This window comes from Fukomys damarensis, unplaced genomic scaffold, assembly GCF_012274545.1.
Source record: "Fukomys damarensis isolate Sample0158 unplaced genomic scaffold, DMR_v1.0_HiC HiC_scaffold_4, whole genome shotgun sequence".
Lineage (NCBI taxonomy): Eukaryota > Metazoa > Chordata > Mammalia > Rodentia > Bathyergidae > Fukomys > Fukomys damarensis.
Window position 1 is genome coordinate 32,962,401 of NW_022900916.1, and position 18,387 is coordinate 32,980,787.

The following is an 18,387-nucleotide window of genomic DNA, read 5'->3' on the forward strand; positions in this document are numbered from 1 at the left end:
AAAAAAAAAAAAAAAAAAAAGAAAAGAAAAGAAAGGAAAAAAAACGTTATCACTTACACGCCAAAACCTTAGCACTGTCTTGGAAGCTGCCCTGACAGCAGCCAGGATTTTCAGTCCCCTTGGCAGGGACACTCCATGGTAGAATCTGTAGGACACATCAGCTATTCACAGTGTGACAAGAGGAGCCACTGAGAACATGTATGTGTCAACACAAACTCTAATCTCCCCAAGAAGACTCTGAAGCCCACTAGTTTTCCACATGGCCTGTCCTCTCACATGCAGAGTGAATCCCTTTAGCTCCTGCAGTCCCCAGGAAAGTTCTGTAAGGTAGGCATGTCCATGGTCATTTGAGGCACCAAGAGGTGATGCAACTGGACCAAACTTGCAAAACACATATGTGACAAGGCAGGACTCCTGCCAAGTTCTGAAGAACCCCAAAGGCCTGCCTCTTCCCTATGCCATGGGTGCTCCACAGGGCAAAAGTATACTTGCTACGTCATGAGTATTTTAGTCCCCTTGGAAATTAAATTTCTCTTTGAAAATAAATAAATTGGTAGAAACCATAGTAACCTCGCTCTTATAGTGTTACCCCCTCAGATACAGACAAGTAGAAACTGCTTATGTTTAGCTAAAATAACAAAACCTTCAAGATGCCTCCCAATACTGAAATACCCTGAATTTACAAAATAATTAAGCAACATAATTAGCTCTTTGATTGCCCAAAACTAGTCCTAAGACAATTTATGAAGTAGCAGAATGCATTTCTATAAGTTGTGATCTCTAAAGTTATATTCTGTCAATACTTTAAGCCAAACTTTGTTCTGCTTCCCTTTCGTTACCTTCCCTGCTCCACCATCTTGTCTTCTGTTCTTTGGAGAGGACCCAGTCCTCTCCAAAATAAGTCAGTGCCAGCCAGTCATAACTTGCTGAGTTCTCTTTCAGATTTATCACTGTTTTAGACATTTCCAAAATTGAATTGAGTCAACTCAATAAGAAACTATATACCACAAGAGGAGGGGCAAGGGTTGGCTATTAATTGAAGCAAGACATACTACCATTCAGAATAAGCTTGGGTGAGTCAAGTGAATATGAAAAAGAAGAGAAACCCAGTTGGCAATGGGATTTATAGGTATGAAATCTGATAGAAACAATGGGGGACCCCATACAAAAAAGAGTATGATGGTTGAAGTCACCAAGGAAGGGAATTTAATATGTAAGAGAAGATCAAAACCTTCTAAAATTATTACTATAATCACTAAGGACCAAGAACATGAAAATTATTACATTAGAAATACTTAGATGTACAAGACAGAGTCCGGGCCTTAAGTGAGTTTTAAACCTAACACAGAAGTTCAGAGATAAACATGTGATAAAAAAAGTGAAAACTGCATGAGAAATTAAAGCAAAAGCTTGAATCAGCAGACCCAGAAGGGATTTCCCAGAACTTGGAAGAAAGACTACCCAGTGAATTACACAGATACAAAGCTGGGAGGGGAGTCACAACAAACAACACTTACAGAAAGACTGCACACTGAGGTGAGCTCCACAGAAACCTGGAAATACTATAGGATTTACAAGAGGAAAGACACAACCTCTGCAAATAACCATCACTACCTCTCCTTAAGCAGACATACCAGGACCTTCTGCAAATACTCTGCAATGCAGCTGTCACACATTATTAACTTCTAATAACACTGATAAGCAAAATGTCACTAACATTTGAAAAACACAACATTTGGAGAGGAAAAAATGTGAAAAGGCTCCTTTTTTCTGTGCTTTGGATACACGAGCCACTGTACCTGTGAAGATATATCAGCTAGGAATGTCAGGAGAGCTGTCTATGGTAAGGAAAAGAAGTGTTCATAGTCTTCAAATGCAGGAAAGTCTGTCCTACAGATGAGAAATTGGACACATCCTCTAAGTTGATGGATGGTAGCCCTTGAGTCAGGATGTGGGACTTTATAAAGATACCCAATAGTCAAAGCTGAGTGTGGTGCCTCACTCTTGTAATCCCAGCACTCAGGAGGCTGAGGCAGGAGGACCACTGTGAACTCAAGACCAGCCCAGGCTACATAGTGAGTTCCAGGTCAGTCTCAACTACATAGCGAGACCCTGTCACACACACACACACACACACACACACACACACACACACACACACACACAAAAAAAAAAAAAAAAAAAAAGACACCCAATAATCAAAGATATCTAGTGTCCAGAAGATGGCCAACTTTGGGAAAAATAAGGTCCATTTTGTGGTCACCAGTGTTCAAGCAGGGCCTGGACAACCTTGTATCAGAAACAGATACAAATCTATGTAAGAGATTTAAAGTCCAATCTAAGGACTTAGGCATCAATGTCCAATCCAAGATTCTATAGTTTCTGAGAGTTGATCATGAAGGGCCATCGATCACAATGGTGACTATTTTTGTCAATGCCACTTTGACAATTTAAAACTTTTTTAAGAAGTAAGTGCTTTTCACAACTGTGATTTCACATTCCCACTCAGCAGTCCATGAAATGTCATTACTTTAATTTTGCAGATAAAAAAAATCAAAGCGCAAAATAAGTCAATCATCGTGTCTTAAGTATAGTGGAGTCACACCTTTTGTGGGGGCGAGGGAGAGGTTCTAAAGTTAACGCTAACAGCAAACATCACATGTACCCCCACGGTTGCCTTTGAAAACCCCTTAATTCAAATGTAAAGTGTAGTCATTTTGGCTTTATGTACACAATCTTAACCAGTGTCGATGCACACAGTAGAGTATTAAACAAGAAACCTAAATGTAAAATGTGAATTTGCAGAATTTTAAATTACATAAAAGAGAAACAGAGTACACGGTTTTGATAGGTTGAGTTTGCATATGCTACTGTTTCATCACATGCACAGAGTGTTAAATTGAATAGCTCTAGGCTGCCAGAAGCTCACTGAGGACACATGGCTTCCATTTCCTGGACACTAACTTACTACCAAGCATGACATTGAGTGCACTGGGCACTTCCCCATTTCATAAATGACACATTTGAGACTGATCTTGGGTCACATGCACAGCCACTGAGAGGCAGGGCTGGGGCCGGGGGTCTGTCTAACTCAAAATCATTGACTTTGAAGAGCAATTCTTCAACTGGGTGTGCATCAGAATTACCTAGGGTGGTAAAGTCTTAGAAATGGAGTTTCCTGGGACCATCTCAGTGAGGCTGAGTCAGAATCTTGGCTCACTTCGCAGTTGACTTGGATGCAGGTGGTGTACAGACTGCACTCTAAGGCTCTAATTCCCTGCCTAATACACTTTCTGCTAAACCAGTGTCAGTGCTGTCTGCAGTGCTGTGAGGGCTATAAATAGAATGTCTGATGATGATCACTGATAACCCTCCAGCCATATCCTCTTACCACTTATCTTAGAAACAGCCTGAGGACCCTCCACAAGCATACCCCGCAGCCTTGGGTTTAATGATGCAGGACAGTGTAAAGCCATTCAAACTGTTGAGATTTTTTTTCCTACAAGAATTGTTTCATATTTAATCTAAATAAGCCTTTTACTTTAAAAACCTCAAAGGCTGATTACAAGTTTGGATTTGGCTGTAACACACCATGAAGGCATCCAGTCATGGGCTTGCATTTCTGAATAGAATCATTCTTCTCCTTTTGATTGAAAAGGCATATGATCTTGTGCCAGATGGCGACATTTGTACAAGTTAAGCTGGATTAAGTCAAGACCTTTAGTGGAGCATGATGCAGATAAAGAAGATGATGGATTATCAACATACACACACACACACACACACACACACACACACACACACACACACACAGAATTAATGCTAAATTCATTCAGCTGTGACAGTGGATTCCTCATCAGCCTGTCCCTGTTCCCTGGGCTCTATCCCTAGCTTCTCACAATAGATACACACTTGGATTTTTCCTCTGCAGATGGCTGCCCACAATTCAGCCACACCTAAGCCTAAATCAGGCAGCACAGAATTAAGTCCCTTTTCTCATCCCACTTCTACCTGCACACTTGAAGCTGGTGCTACAGTTTGAATTTTATGTGTCCCACAAAGATCCATATGGTAAAGGATTGGTTCTGAGGAAGGTTCTGGGAGGTGGAGGAACCATTATGAGGTGGGCCCTAGAGGGAAGTCTACACGATATTGGAGGTACACACTTGAAGGAGACAGTGGGACCACAGCCCCTTCCTCCTTCTCTCTTTTTGCTTCTGGCTGTGAGGTGAGCTGTGTTGCCCCATGCACACCCACCATGATATACCATCACAGGACCAATGCAATGAGGCCAACCAATTTTGGATTGAAACTTGTAAGTCTGTGAACCAAATAAACCTTTGCTCGTTCTAAATTGATTATCTTAGGTATTTGTTAAAGTAACAAAAAGTTGACTAACACACCTGTGTTGGCCTACCCTAAAAAGAGCCTGGGCATCTGGGAGCAGTCACATCCTTTACTCCTTTTCTCTTACTGTCCATATCTAATCTTTTTCCAAGCCCTGCCATTTCTGTCTATCCTGTCTGTGTCCTTCCAGCTACTGCCACCAGGACAAACCTAGTTCCAATCCTGGCCACCATGCATCCTGTCTAGATTTCTCTGAGAAGAGTAGTAAACACACTGACCATGGGCCTGTGCATAATAAAGATCTAATTTAGATGTTCATAACACCTTTCCCTTTATTCTCCATTTTCTACACTATCTGCCCTTAAACCTTGTGGCTGCTCCTTATTATTTAAACAAGGTCCAAAGTCCTCATGATTGCTCACAAAGGCTGCTCAAGGGATCAGACCAGATATGTCACTTCCGTGACTCCCAGCACATACCTGTGCTCCAGACAAAATGAGGCCCTTCTAGTGGAAATCTGTTCAGATGCACTGAATCAATCAGATCTGAGCCCTGACAGCCCAACTGATGGCTAATGTCTCCAGGGGGACTTCTATTTTACATTTTCCTTTAGAGGCAAACTACTTAGGGTTATGAATATCCTACACAAATTTCAGTTATTCAGGAATGATAATCTAATTGTGTATTATACAGTTCACTTGTGTCCCCTCCTGACTTGCCTGCTGCTTTGTTGTTTTACTATCATAATTAATGTTAAGTATATAAGCGATGTGCAAAGCACTTTTCCAGTTGATTCTGCATCTACTCATTTAGTAACTGATTATTGTGCACCTCCTCTATACCTGGCACTCTGGAAGATTCCAGGATCATAATGCATAAGCCACAAAGCTTCTGCCCCCAGAGGACTCACATTCTAGTAGGAAGACAAACCTTAAACAATGAATTATATGATTAACTATTTGATGACACTTTTGTAAAGGACTATGAAGGAGAACAATCCAACACAAGATGGTATGTAACTGGCTAGGCTGGAGGAAAACGACAACTTCTTTGAGAAACTGATACATGATCTGAGACTTGAAGATAAGCCAAGAAATAAACCACAGCCAGGGTAGGCAAGAAGGAAACATCCAGGCAGAGAAAAAGCATTTGCCCAGCTCCCCGCAATAAGAGGATGAGTTGATTTATTGATTTATTGAAGTAGAGAGATGTAACTGAAGGCCTTCACACTGAGCTACATCCCCAGCGCATTTACTTTTTTTTTTTTTTTTTTAAATAGTCTTTGCTAAGTCACAAACTTGCCCAGCTTGGGAAGAGGCTTTGCTTTTAGAGATGAGAGCCTATGCGCCTTGCCTCCCTGGACATCTGTCTCAGTGTCATATGGTACAATCCTCCTGCGTCAGTGCAGTAGTGTGTAATAGTACATAACAGAATGTAGGACAACCTAAAACAGCTGGATAAAACAAACAGAATATACGCTGAGCTAATTCAAATCACAGGAAGAAGGGTAAAAGTTAAGGTAAGAGGGGAGATTTGAAAAAAAAAAAAAAAACTTTCTTTGCACTTAGATTTTTTAGGTAGAGTGCACTAAATTAATAGCTCCTCCCAAACCTCCCCAGTGGACCTGGACAAACTGGTTTCCAGCCAAAAATCTGATTTTTAAAAACTTCACAAAACCTTCCACACACTATGCTCATCTATATAAGATCAAAACACTTTTGAAATCCCCTCATAACAGGTATCCACCAAGAGCTTTTTTTTCTTATTATTATTTCCAATAAATACTCTCCAAACTTCCTCTTTTAGTCCAGGGTTTTTTGAGACAAAGAGCTCACATTGATACAATATTAACTGCTTCCTCAGCTTCCTGGACTTCAGGGATTAAGGACATGTGGCACCATGCCAGGCTAAGGAAGGAGAATGAATGTTCAGAAGGCCAGTGTGTTTGTGCTACAGAGGGGGGCAGGAAAGGAACAGAAACAACCCCAGACAGGCAGGCAGGACCAAAGCCTTGGCCTCCTGTTCAAATGCTATTCAAACCATGTATTTCTAATGTGTCATAGACATATACTCTCATAAGATACAAAAAAAAAACCTATTAAAATTGAAATTAAAAGACATAAACTATAAGACCCAGTATTTCTAAATTTAATAGACATAAAATTATTCTGCCAATTATCCTTAGCTTCTAAATGCTTGATCTCATTTAAGTTCTTCCCAGCATAGGGGAGCAGAAACTCTCAGCTTGGATGTAGCAAAATGAGAGTGGCAATTTTTTTTTAATTTTGAAATTTCTTTATTAAATTTATTTATCAGAACCCCCACCTGAATTTCCCATATGTAACCTATTTCAGACTATACATATGACCCACAGAAGAAAGAACCAGTCATTCCTCTGGATCTTAGCAGTGCTATTCTCCCTCACCCCACTTTCATCCTGCTTTTATCAAACAGCAAAGGCCTATCTCAGAGGGACAGGCAGCTCTACTCCCCGTGTTTAACCACAGGATCCCATGGGATGGCCCTATCTCAAACTGTCTACGGTGACAGGAATGCTCTCATGTCTCTCAAAGCTGTCTCCACAGCTTCTAAGCCATTCAGTGGTCCTGTATTTATCCTTCTTGACTCTAGATTCCCACTAAGCAAATGTAAAAACCTATGGAGTAGTGCCTCATTAATCCAGGATTTTGAGGTCTATTTCATGGGCTGTTTGATAATCTATGTAGATACTAAGAAAAAAACACTATAATATTAATAGAACTGGCTATTACTGCTTCATAGGAACAAAGTCGCCCTTTGATTCTGGGCTGAATGGATTTTTTTTTCCTTTTATTGAGTTTATTGGTACATTTAAGGTATACAGTAAAATTACGTTCATTATTGGGATCGTGTAACCTTTACATGACAGTTCTTGGTTCTCATTTCTTTCCCCCTTGTCCCTGTCCTCCCTTCATCCCCTCCTCATTTATAAACACTTTATTTCCATTTTTTCATTTTGTCATATTTTTTTCTTTTCCCTTATTACCTTTCCCCTACCCTTCCCATTTGCCCTACATCTTTACTGAATGGATCTTGAATGTTATGTTATATGTGATACTAACTCAGGAATACACATCTTTTTAAAAATGATTCCATATAATATCTCCTCAGTCTCCTTTTTAATATTCTAAAAGTGATAAAATATTTGTTTATTCTAAAATTAACTTTATAATTTAAATTGTGCCTGTGAGTTTAGGTACATTCTTAACCTTTGAAGATTAGAAATAGGGTATATTTTTGTCAAAGAATATAAAGAAAGAAATGGCAGCAGGTGGGACCAGCAATATTATTGATTTTTCTTTAAAAAGAAAATCCCCAGAGTTTACATGTGAAAAGGTAATGACTGTCAATTCTGCATAAAACTGGATTCAAAGATAAAAATTAAATATGAAAGGATAGGGAAATGTACTCTGCTACAAACATAAGAAATATTCAGCCCCCCAAAATAACAGTAACAACAATAAATTCAACAACACAATTGTATACTCTTCCAAAGAAGTATTACATATTCTATTTGTAGCAGCGAGCACCAGGTAAACAAATTATAGGTGGGAATATGCCATGTGTGGCACTAGAAGAAACATCACAGTTTATTAGCAGAATAAAGCAGAAAATGGTGAGGTAAACAAATGTTTCAACATAAAAATTTACTGGTAATGAAACTGCAATAAAATAGTTTAAGTGAAATTTAATTTTTTTTAACTGAAATGACCAGTTGTAAACATTCATATTAGTACTGCCTCTAAACTCTAACCAGTTGCACAAGCAAAAATCATTTTTTTGTGACTACAACTTATGAATGTACACCATGGCTCTTTTGTCGTTATGGTTTTCAGAGTAAGAAACGAACTGTGTTAAGTAGCTTCACTGATTTCTCCATCATGAACTGCCAGTTCTGGAACCTCATTCATCCTCAGAATCTCTTCATAGAGCAAATAATTACATAGGCTTCTAGGAAGCAGCAATTTCCAGACAAGTGTTCTGCTTTTAGGCTTGACCGCATTTCCAAACGACAAAGATGGGCTAAGGATGGAACAAATGTAAGCAATTAATGTAGATCCCAAGAGAAGTTTAAGGCACAAGCAGACAGAATCTTTTCAACAGTTGATGGAAGCCTCTTCCAATTAGTAAACTCTGAAGTGAAGGTAAGGGTGTCTTCATTGACTGAGTCAATCCAAGAACTGCATAGTAGAGTCAATGGGTTAAATCCAGCAAGGAGAAGATGAGGCAACCATTCATTATATTTTGTTTGTGCTTTAATTACATGATTTATAAATTCAAATATATGGTTCCATGGTGCCAATGGGCAACGTTTCTTCAAAAAGTAGCAAAATACTGAAAACTTCTCATACTTCAGACAGTATGCTAAATGAAATTCATTTAGCTGGGCTCATTTCAAAAGAATATTCACAATTCCAAGGAACTCACAGTCCTTTTGGAAAGCCATGCACATGGGAGAACTGAATCCAAAGACCAGGCACATCTGGGTATCTGGGCTGTGGCCATTCTGGAAAAGTAACTCTAGGTACTTTTCATGTCTTCCAAATATTGCTGAGTAAACAGGGCTTACTTTGTCTGGTCCAGTTTCACAGACCCGATTAGTAAGTGGTATTAGTAACTCCAAGATTTTTGTATGGCCCATTTGTGGAGCTGCATGAATAGGTAACTGCCAACTGTCCACATTACAGTAAAGATTAGGATCTGCCTCATTGGACAGCAAAAGCTCCACACATTTTGTATGACCTTCTTGAGCAGCAATGAATAAGAGAGTAGCTCTGTGCAAGGCCTGACCATTGACATCTGCACCTGATGAAATAAGTATGCTCAAGCTTTCTACCTTGTCATACTGAGCAGCCAAAATTAAAGGTGTGATTCCAAAGTCATCCAGGCATTGTTTATCTGCTCCTTTTTCGAGAAGTAATTTTATGATCTCAACACTTTCCTGGAAAGAAGCCTGGTGCAAGGAGTTCCATCCACACATAGAATGGGATCCATTAACGTTTGCTCCATGTTGAAGCAAAAGCCTTAACACATCTATCTGTCCATTATCAACAGCTGAAAACAATGGTGTGGTTTCTTCTAAAGTAGTTGCGTTAGGATCTTGTCCAGCTTCTAAAAGAATCTGTGCAATCTTCCAATGTCCTTGACTTGCAGCAAAATGTAATGCACAGAAGCCTTCAAAAGTCTTTGTCTTAATGTAGTTTTCAGATGAATCTGCATGAATTAATATCCTCAAATATTCTATTGAGTTGTGATAAGCTGCTCCATGAATTGGCATCCATCGCATTATCAGCAACATCAATGCTTCGGCCCTTTTTTCAACAATTTCCTTAAGATTTTAACACTGCCTTCCCTGGCAGCAAGTCTAACCATAGAGCATGTATCTGAATAAGGCTCCGTAAAACCCATTATTTTTTTTACCAATCTGGCTTGACCCTTACACAAAGAAACTTCTCTACTTCCTTGTTACAACACTTGTACCAGGGATGGTTGCCTGCATGGGCTGGGATGTCCAGAGGCCAGGTGCTGTGCCTGGGGACTGCAGGTTTTCTCGTCCAGGTCACTGAACACACACAGCAGAGGCTGAACAATGTTCCCAGCATGGGGCAGAGAATGGAGTTGCACGGGCAACAAGCACTGGACTTACTGGCTCACCGTACAGCCAGGCTGCTTCTCTGCCAAAAAGCTGGTCCGAGACCAGGTCTCTGGGAGTCAGAGCCAGGAAAGCTGCCCCACACTAGCCTCCCACCAATAAGCCATGAGGATGTGGAAGAGAAGCAGTGGGAAAGGTGAAGTGGCTGCCTAGAGTGGTGATTTTTAAGATCATTCTGATTACTGCACAAAAACAGGTTTGGAGTGGGAGGAGTAAGTGAGACCATCACAGAGGATGATCTCTCTCTTGGGAGAGAAAGATGATATCCCTTAGAGAAAATGATATTAAATTAATGTTTGCAACAATCTATGAAGTGGGCAATAGCATCCATTACTGAGTAAGAAGTTAAGGTCACCTTCAGAAGTAGCATTCACATTTCCTATGGTAAATGCAGATTATCTAAAGACCATAAACATGGTCTTCAGGGCCACTTTACTAGTGACTTATAAGATCTTTTTTGCTGCTTCTGTAAATAGCCTTTCTATGTTCTCTGTGGTCAAATGGCCTTTTCTGGCCATGATGATCCATCAGCTTGCGGGCCTTCATCAGCTTCTGGGCCTTTCACAGAACACAGCAGGCATTCTTCATGCAAATGCCTCACAATGAATGAAACCCCAGAGGTAGAAAGAGAATCTGCTTGTAATGGGCTGTTTCTTTACCATTCCTTGTCCTTTTTAAACTGATGAATTTCTAAAAGGGCCTGAAGACTTGAAACACAATTGAGTTTCTGCAGCTTGAAAGTGAAGGGTTCACAGAAGGCCAAGATGCAGCTCTGCTGGTGAGAAAGAGCTGAGCTTTCAGAAATGAGGGCCTGTGACCTGCCTCCCCAAATATCTGTCTTAGACTCAATGCCTACCACATAGCCTCTGCAGCCTCAGTTTCCCCTTCTCTGGATCACGCATAGGACTAATATAAAGATGGTTTCAACCTAAAGCTGATAGAGAAAACTTTTATAAATAGCAAAAAACCTACAAAATGTCACAATGTAAAAATGACTTCTGCCACCCCTAACAGCAGTTTGCTTTGTTTAGTTCAGAATCAACAAACACCAGAGGCATCTAGTCTCATCCTAAGATAATAAGGCACAAGAAGACACTCCTAGCTTCAAAGTTTTGTAAACCACCACTGTAAAGATAAAAAGAACCATTGTTAACTTTGTTTTCCTGACCAGGAATGCCCCTTCCCCTGGGCTAGAATACATAACTAGATAAATCTTAAAGGTAAACTTCCACAACAAGGAAGTGCTACATCTGGGTTGAAATTCAACTGTCTTACAACCATGATTTGTGTATCAGCAATGTGAACTGTGACAATGAAATGTAACCACCTGAATGAGATCAAGGCTGTAAAACCCTATAAAAGAATGAGTTGTAGCCCAATTTGGTCAATCAGGGCACTGCTATTAAGTGTGATCAATCCCAGTCATCAGAGTAAAACTTTTGTTATTTTACTTCCATTCTGCGCCTCTCTGTGCCTGTCATTTACCAATTCCTCCCACAACAACGCAAATAAACATTTTACAGCACAAACAGTGTGCTAGGCATTGAGTTGAACACTGAGGTCACAGACATGGGGAGACAATGGGTAATTAATAAACGGTAATACTGCATGGTAAATGCAACACACATAAACATACACACACACAGAGGAAAGTCCACAGGAGGAAATGTCCACTGTGAGAGCAGATCAGAGAAAGTTTCCTGGTTGAGATGGTGGCCAACTGTTTTTTTAAAACAGGGAAAAGAATTTTCCAAGCAAACTTGCCAAGATCATCATCCTAGAGAGAGGGAGCAACCTGATGCATTTGGATACTACAGGCAAATCACTACCCAGAAAATGTATGAGAAGGAGAGAAAGAGAGCAAGGTAGGACAGGGACAGAAATCACAATGGGCTTGCAGCCCAGGGAAACAATAAAAAGAAGCTACCAGGAGCATGTCTGAGGATCTGGAATGAACTGGACTCCAAGAGTACATAGGAGTGTGGGTTGCTGACAGTGTTGCTGCTGAAAGAAAACTAAAAGTGTTTTTGTACATTTGACACACTTTCATAGGTATCTCTAGAAGCAATTAGGATGAAACCCTGGGAGAGCTGAAAGTCCTATTATGAAAATAAAAGCCAGTGACATTTGACTTGTGACTGTGACCTTACTTGGTCCGACAGGTCCAAGAAAACTTGTGTTCCCTATAGTCATGAGGAGGTACAAAACTTCAGGTGTTGGCCCTGTGCTAAAATATAACTTTCCTCTACCAGCCACCTGAGAGAATAGAGAAAATTCTTTCCCTTCACCAGTTTTAAAATGAAGCCAACACCTTCCTGTATGGTGGCATCCAAAGCAACAAATAAAAGCTATTTTCTAAAAAGACAAGGAGAAATATCCTAATGTTTTCTCTACTATCGATGAGAGACAGTGTTTCTTAGGGGAATCCATCTAGACTGAGTATGTATGTGTGTGTCCATGTGTGTCTGTGTGTATATGTGCAGGTGTGCAAGTGGGAAAGGGAAAGGTAGAAGAGATATAAGATCCTTCTATGAAAAAGTGGTCCCTCCATGAAGGGCTGTCTAGACAAGCGTCTTGGATACTGCAGCCAACTCCATGCTTCCAACAAGGACTCTTATCACCAAGGAAATCCTCTCAGGAGACAGTGGTGCCCCAGAATGTCAACACATCCTTTAAGTCTGCCTTGGAAAGAAACCTCAAAGAAACATCTTTCCTTTCTTCTTAAGGATCTGTAGAATGTGGCCAGTGCAAAGTATCTGAAATATCGAACCTTTCCCCATCACCAAATATTCCCCTAAGAGCTCATCCTGAATCCCAAGTTCCTGTTTTGGAAATTGCCCACACTGATAACAAGAATTCCCAGAGGCTGGTGAGAGCTCAGTGTATGAACCCGGGTAGGGTGGCTGACATCACTGTACAAAGCTGTTAAGAGCATGAGTTCATGAGAGTCAAGGCCCCTGGCATGGCAGACACCAAGATAAACCTGTGGGATTGATTCTAACCCAGAGAGTCCTGCCCCACCTCCTTTTCTATCTTCACTGAGGCAACAGCTAACACAGGCAGGAGATGAGAGTGGGGTTGGGCTTCCTCCCTAGAGTTTCCAACTCTGAAGCTGGTGTGAACAAGAATCTGTCTTTTGTCCAAGCATCCTGGGAAGCTAAGGCATGGACCTGCTTTTAAGCAGACCTGGGCCACCACTTACCACCTCTGTGTGGCCAAGTTCTTTCATTTCCCTAGACCTCTGTTCCTAAACTTTATTATTTTTGTTTTGTTTTTTTGTTACTAGGGATCGAACTCGGGTCCTTATGCTTATGAGGTAGGCAGTGGCACCACTGAGCTAAATCCCAGGCCCTGTTCCTTAACTTTAAGTGAGCATAATAATACCTGTCCCTGAGTCTCCAGTCTCCATGGACACTGCATGAGAATCAGTGACTGACACAAAAGTGGCATTTAATTAACGGAATTTAGTTTGCAATGAAAAATAAAATGCGCTAAAACAGATACAAATTCTCAAGACAATAATGCAGGTAGAAACCAGGGATACGAAACACACACACACACACACACACACACACACACACACACACACACACACACACCTTCATTTATTAAAGTATTATCAGCCCAGTGGGTTCCCTGAGATTTACTTGTTTTATGAAGAAAGAAAGGGAATGAAGCTACAGGAGGCCCTGCTGGCCTCCAGATTCACTTTTAGTCACAAAACATTCATTAGATCCAGCCACAGTACGGTACTGGGCACTAGGGATGAAGCTGAACAGGCTTCACAGTGAGAAAAGCCTGGGAGCCTGGCACAGTCCAACAACTAAAACACATTGGTTTAAGTATCACATAAGAAATCATATGAAATGCCATAGGAGCTGACAAGAAATGGTATCTGTCCTGCCTCAAGAAAGCAAAGGGATTAGAAATCTTCACCAAGAATAGTACATCTGTGATGGGCCCTAAAGGATGTACAGTATACAAAATGAGAAAGAACCCCAAAGCTGAGACAAAAGCCTAGAAGCAGGTGAACCAAGTAGAAAGCTGAGGAATTAGGTTGTTCATACTGTTCTGTACTCAGAATTAAGTAAGTATGTACACACAGCAGGAGCCCAGGATAGTTTAGATGGGTAACAGGCCTAGTAGACTATGGTAAGAAACTCCAATAAGGGAAATCAGGCTACATTGTGCATTTAAACAAAGAAAGAACACAGTCCCCCTTGTGTTTTAGACAAGGCATTGAGACAACTATGCTAGTTGGCTGGAGAGCCAAGATTAAAGGCAGGGAAACTATTCAAGAGGCAAGGTGGGGAAAATGTGACCCAGAGTAATGACACAGGAAAAGAGAAGGGAAGAAATTAAAAAGCATTTTGCAAGAACCGCCCTAAATAGGTTCAGTGTGTTTACCACTTGACAGTAAGGCAAGGTTCACACAATAAACTGATCCTCAGGGGCCTGATCATATAAACTTTAACAAATGGACATCCCCCAGAAGGTTTCACTGAAGTGGGGATAAGACATAAGGAGCTTACTTGATGGAACTTTCTAAAAGCTTTGGGTGGACATCATCTTTGGAATTGAGACAAGGGAAACCCCCCACAGCACTGCAGGCTGACTGTCCTGTCAGGTGACCGGATGGAAGCCCAAGAGAGGGGCAGCCAAGACAGCTGTCTGGTGGCAAAGCCCTAAGCATCCACTCTCCTGCCTCTACGCCTCCAACACAGGACTGCAAAGGGAGTCAATTCACCAAGGGGCCTAGATTTCTGCCACAAGTATCCAGTTCCCTCTATCAGCCTAGACCAGGGATTCCTATTGTCTGCTCAGCTGCTCACCTGCCTCCCCAGCCCTGCTCTGGGTATGGCCAGCCCCATGGGATAGTGGGAAGAATACTGGGTACACAGTAGGTGACCTTGGGCAAATCAGTTCTCCTCTTGGCCTCAGTTTCCTCATTTGTCAAATGGAGGTCACTGCATCTGCTCTATCTCTAATATGTTATTGTGAGGATGAAACGGTATTTAAAAATGTTCTGTGAACTGCAAATCAATCTGTTCCAATCTCTCCAGAGCTTTCACCTTCTTGCTTTGTCTAATCTTTTTCTCACCAGCCTCCAGCCCTTTGGTCACCTGGAAAAAGTTATGTAATAGTTGATCACTGGAAGAGGGCTGAAATCCTCCAGTTCATTTGTCTACCCACGTGCCCCTCCCTCCATCCACAGCCATGTATGCAACACTTTCTGTGCACCAGGCTTTGTATAGCTGCCATCAAGCACACACACTTCCTCACCTCAAGGCACTGAGATAAGCCTAAAATAAATACAAGATTTGGGAGAAATAAAAAAAAAGAGAGAGAGAGAGAAAGAAGGGGAAAATGAGAAAGGGGAATAGTCACCGTTGGGGTGTTGCCCCAAAACTGCCTTGGATGGCTGTATTTGATCAATTCTGTTCCAAGGCAAAGCATGCTCCTGGAAGAAAGCAAAGGCCCAGTGAAGAATAACTTATATTGTAATGTGCTGAAAACCAGCTCCACACATTCAAATTCCAGCTTCCTCATTTACTGTGTGACTACAGGCAAATTAGGTGACTTCTTTGGGCCTCAGTTTCTTCACCTATAAGAAGGGTAGATAAATACTGATTGTGTCTACTTTAAAGTAATTAAAATTAAAATGAGTTAATATTTGTAAAATGTTTGGAACAGTGCCTGGCACCTAGTAATAGTTCAGTCAGTACTTATTATTTTTTATCATTGTGATTACTACTGCTACTGTTATTAGTATTAAGCAACTCTGAAATGGAAGAAATGTGGTTATCCCTTGGGCAATAGGTGGACAAAGCTACTCAAGTTCTCACTGGCCTCAACTGCCCAAATCTAACATACACTCCTGGTGAGGCTAGATCCACAGCACAAGGGGGCTGCTCTCAGCGCCCTAGGCACCAGCAGAGGCTCTCCCTGGTGCTCTCTGATTTTGCATGGCCACAGTACATCTCTGGGCGCAGAGTCAAATATCCTTATTACAACCTGACAAGGCACCGAAAAGAGACAAGCAGAGACTAGCCACAGAGCCAAAGATATGGGTTACAGCAGGCTACATGCCACCCACTCTTTCTACATGCTCCAACAGGCTGGCTAATCTCCAGTGAGCCAGACAGGCAGATTCAAAATCACCAGGTCTAAGGAGTTTCCAGGAGCAGCAGATGAATGAAGCAGTACCTGCAAAATGAGGACAAATATCTCACTATGCTCAGAGCCCCAGCAAGCCTCTGATCTAGGAAGGACAATGATTTAGACTCAAGACAATTGGATTTGAATTTGGACTCTGGCCCTTACCACCTATGAGGACACAGGCAAGTTCTCTAATCTATAGGACCTATATGTCCTTCTCTATATAACTACAATAATAAAACCTACTTCTCAGAATTAAGTCATATCCTAACACAAGGTCAAGCAGATGGTAGGCATTCAAAACTCTCAGATAAAACAAGTATCTGGTAATATTGTGTCTGATAATAATATTGACCCTTGACTATTAACCTATATCTTCAAAACAGCCCGATAATGACTCATTCCCCAATACACTTTATATAGGATTCTCTCCTGGCCCAGGAGAGAGAGCTGGGCCCTTATACAAAGCATAACCTATAGAGGCTGGGGTGTAGAGAGACAAAATGGCATGCCCCTGGTGATTGCTCAACTAACAAGTTGTATGCACACCCAACAAGTCTGTGCTGGTCAAGGCAATTCAAGGCTTTGCATCCCTGAGGATTGCAGGGGAGAAGAAAGAAAGAAGGGAAATCAATGCAAGTACTTTAATCTGAAGATTGGCTCACAATGGAAGTTTCAGGAAATCCAACTAGCAATAGCAACCAATTTCTTGAAACTTTATTTTGGATAAGTCTGCAGCCTTCTACAATTTTTTACTCTAGCCAAGTATGTTTTTTACTCACTAGTATCATAACTTTAAAGATGCTTTAAAGGCTCATGTCCTTCCAGGACTGCTAAGGCTAAGTTACCTATCTTCTCAAGCCTGTCTTCTCATCTGTGAAATGGAAGCAATATGACCTATCTCTTGGCAACTAAGAGAACTGAGCGACACAATGCCGTTGATGTGCCCAGTAAAGGGAGGGAAAGAGGTCCCTAGCAGTCTCCCCTCGTCATCTTATTTCATGATTTGGACTTTGTTTTGTTTTTTGATTATCATTTTTTAAACAAAATATTTATTGGTTCATTAAAGACATAGATAACACTCCCTCTCCATAGGGAACTTGCACCTGTATATGATATATCCTGCCTCTTCTTTTTTCCCATTCCCTCCTCCCCTCAAGTCTCCCTCTCTTCTTTCTATACACAAAAGCTTTGTTTCCAATTTTTCTTCTAGTTTTACTTTTTTCTTTCCCTTCCTTCCTTTCTCCCTCCCCGCTTCCCTTGTCCACCTTTCCATTTGAACATTTTCTTCCTATTTCCCAATAACACTTGTTCCCAATAACATTTTAGTCCTTATTTCCATTTTTGGTTTCTCACCAGAGAAACAATTCAGTATTTAAATGTGTGTTTGATTTATCTCACTTAAGATTATGGTCTCAAGGTCCATCCATTTAGGTACAAATGTCTCAAGCTCATCCTTCTTTATGGCAGAGTAGTATTCCATTGTATCTTCTTTATTCCAATTTGGACTTCGGAGGATCACTGCACATTTTGGAGAGTCAGTAAAAGTTTATCAATAGAAAAATAAATTTTTATCAGTCCTGATATTTTAAGCATTTCATATGGTACATGTTTCCCAACTCTCAAGGCCTAGGAAAGATGGCATAAGAGTTTTACTGCTGCCAAAGATAAGCTCTAACATGCTGCTTTACCATATTCTGAACAGGGAAGAAAAAAGGGTCAATGCTGGTAAAGGGCAGTATTAAGACCCAACTCCAGTCCTTCTCTCTCCTGCCTCCTTTCTTTCTCCTCTCCCTTCCTTCATTAGCACCTCACTAAATCTCACCTCTGTGTTGGCATGGCTGGAGAAGTGCCCTTCCATGACACACACAACACAAGCCTCACTGCTGGGTCCTGAATAATGTCTGCTCTAGGGAGGACAATGACCTGGATGGAGTCAGGGCAACTGGGCTCAATTTGAGATGCACCTTCTACCAGCTGGGAGCGCAGGAGCAAATTACCAACTCCTTAAACCCTCTGTGGCTCATCTGGGATGAAGAGGCATTTTGCAGACTCCAATACAGATATGACCTAAGATCTTATGGTTTTTCTCACTGCCCTGGAGTGAAATTTTAAAAGAACAAACAAAATAAGACACTTTTCTTAAGGAAGGATTGCATTGATTCTCCTCTTTTACCTCCTGGGAACTC

At 41.1% G+C, this 18,387-nt stretch overlaps 1 protein-coding gene and 1 pseudogene across 5 annotated transcripts in view; both read right to left on the reverse strand.

Moving 5' to 3' along the window:
• The window catches only part of Pde1c (phosphodiesterase 1C), a 576,741-nt gene that overhangs the window by 437,630 nt on the left and 120,724 nt on the right, over positions 1–18,387 (reverse strand). The window lies entirely within an intron of this gene.
• LOC104865018 lies at positions 8,241–9,807 on the reverse strand (annotated as a pseudogene).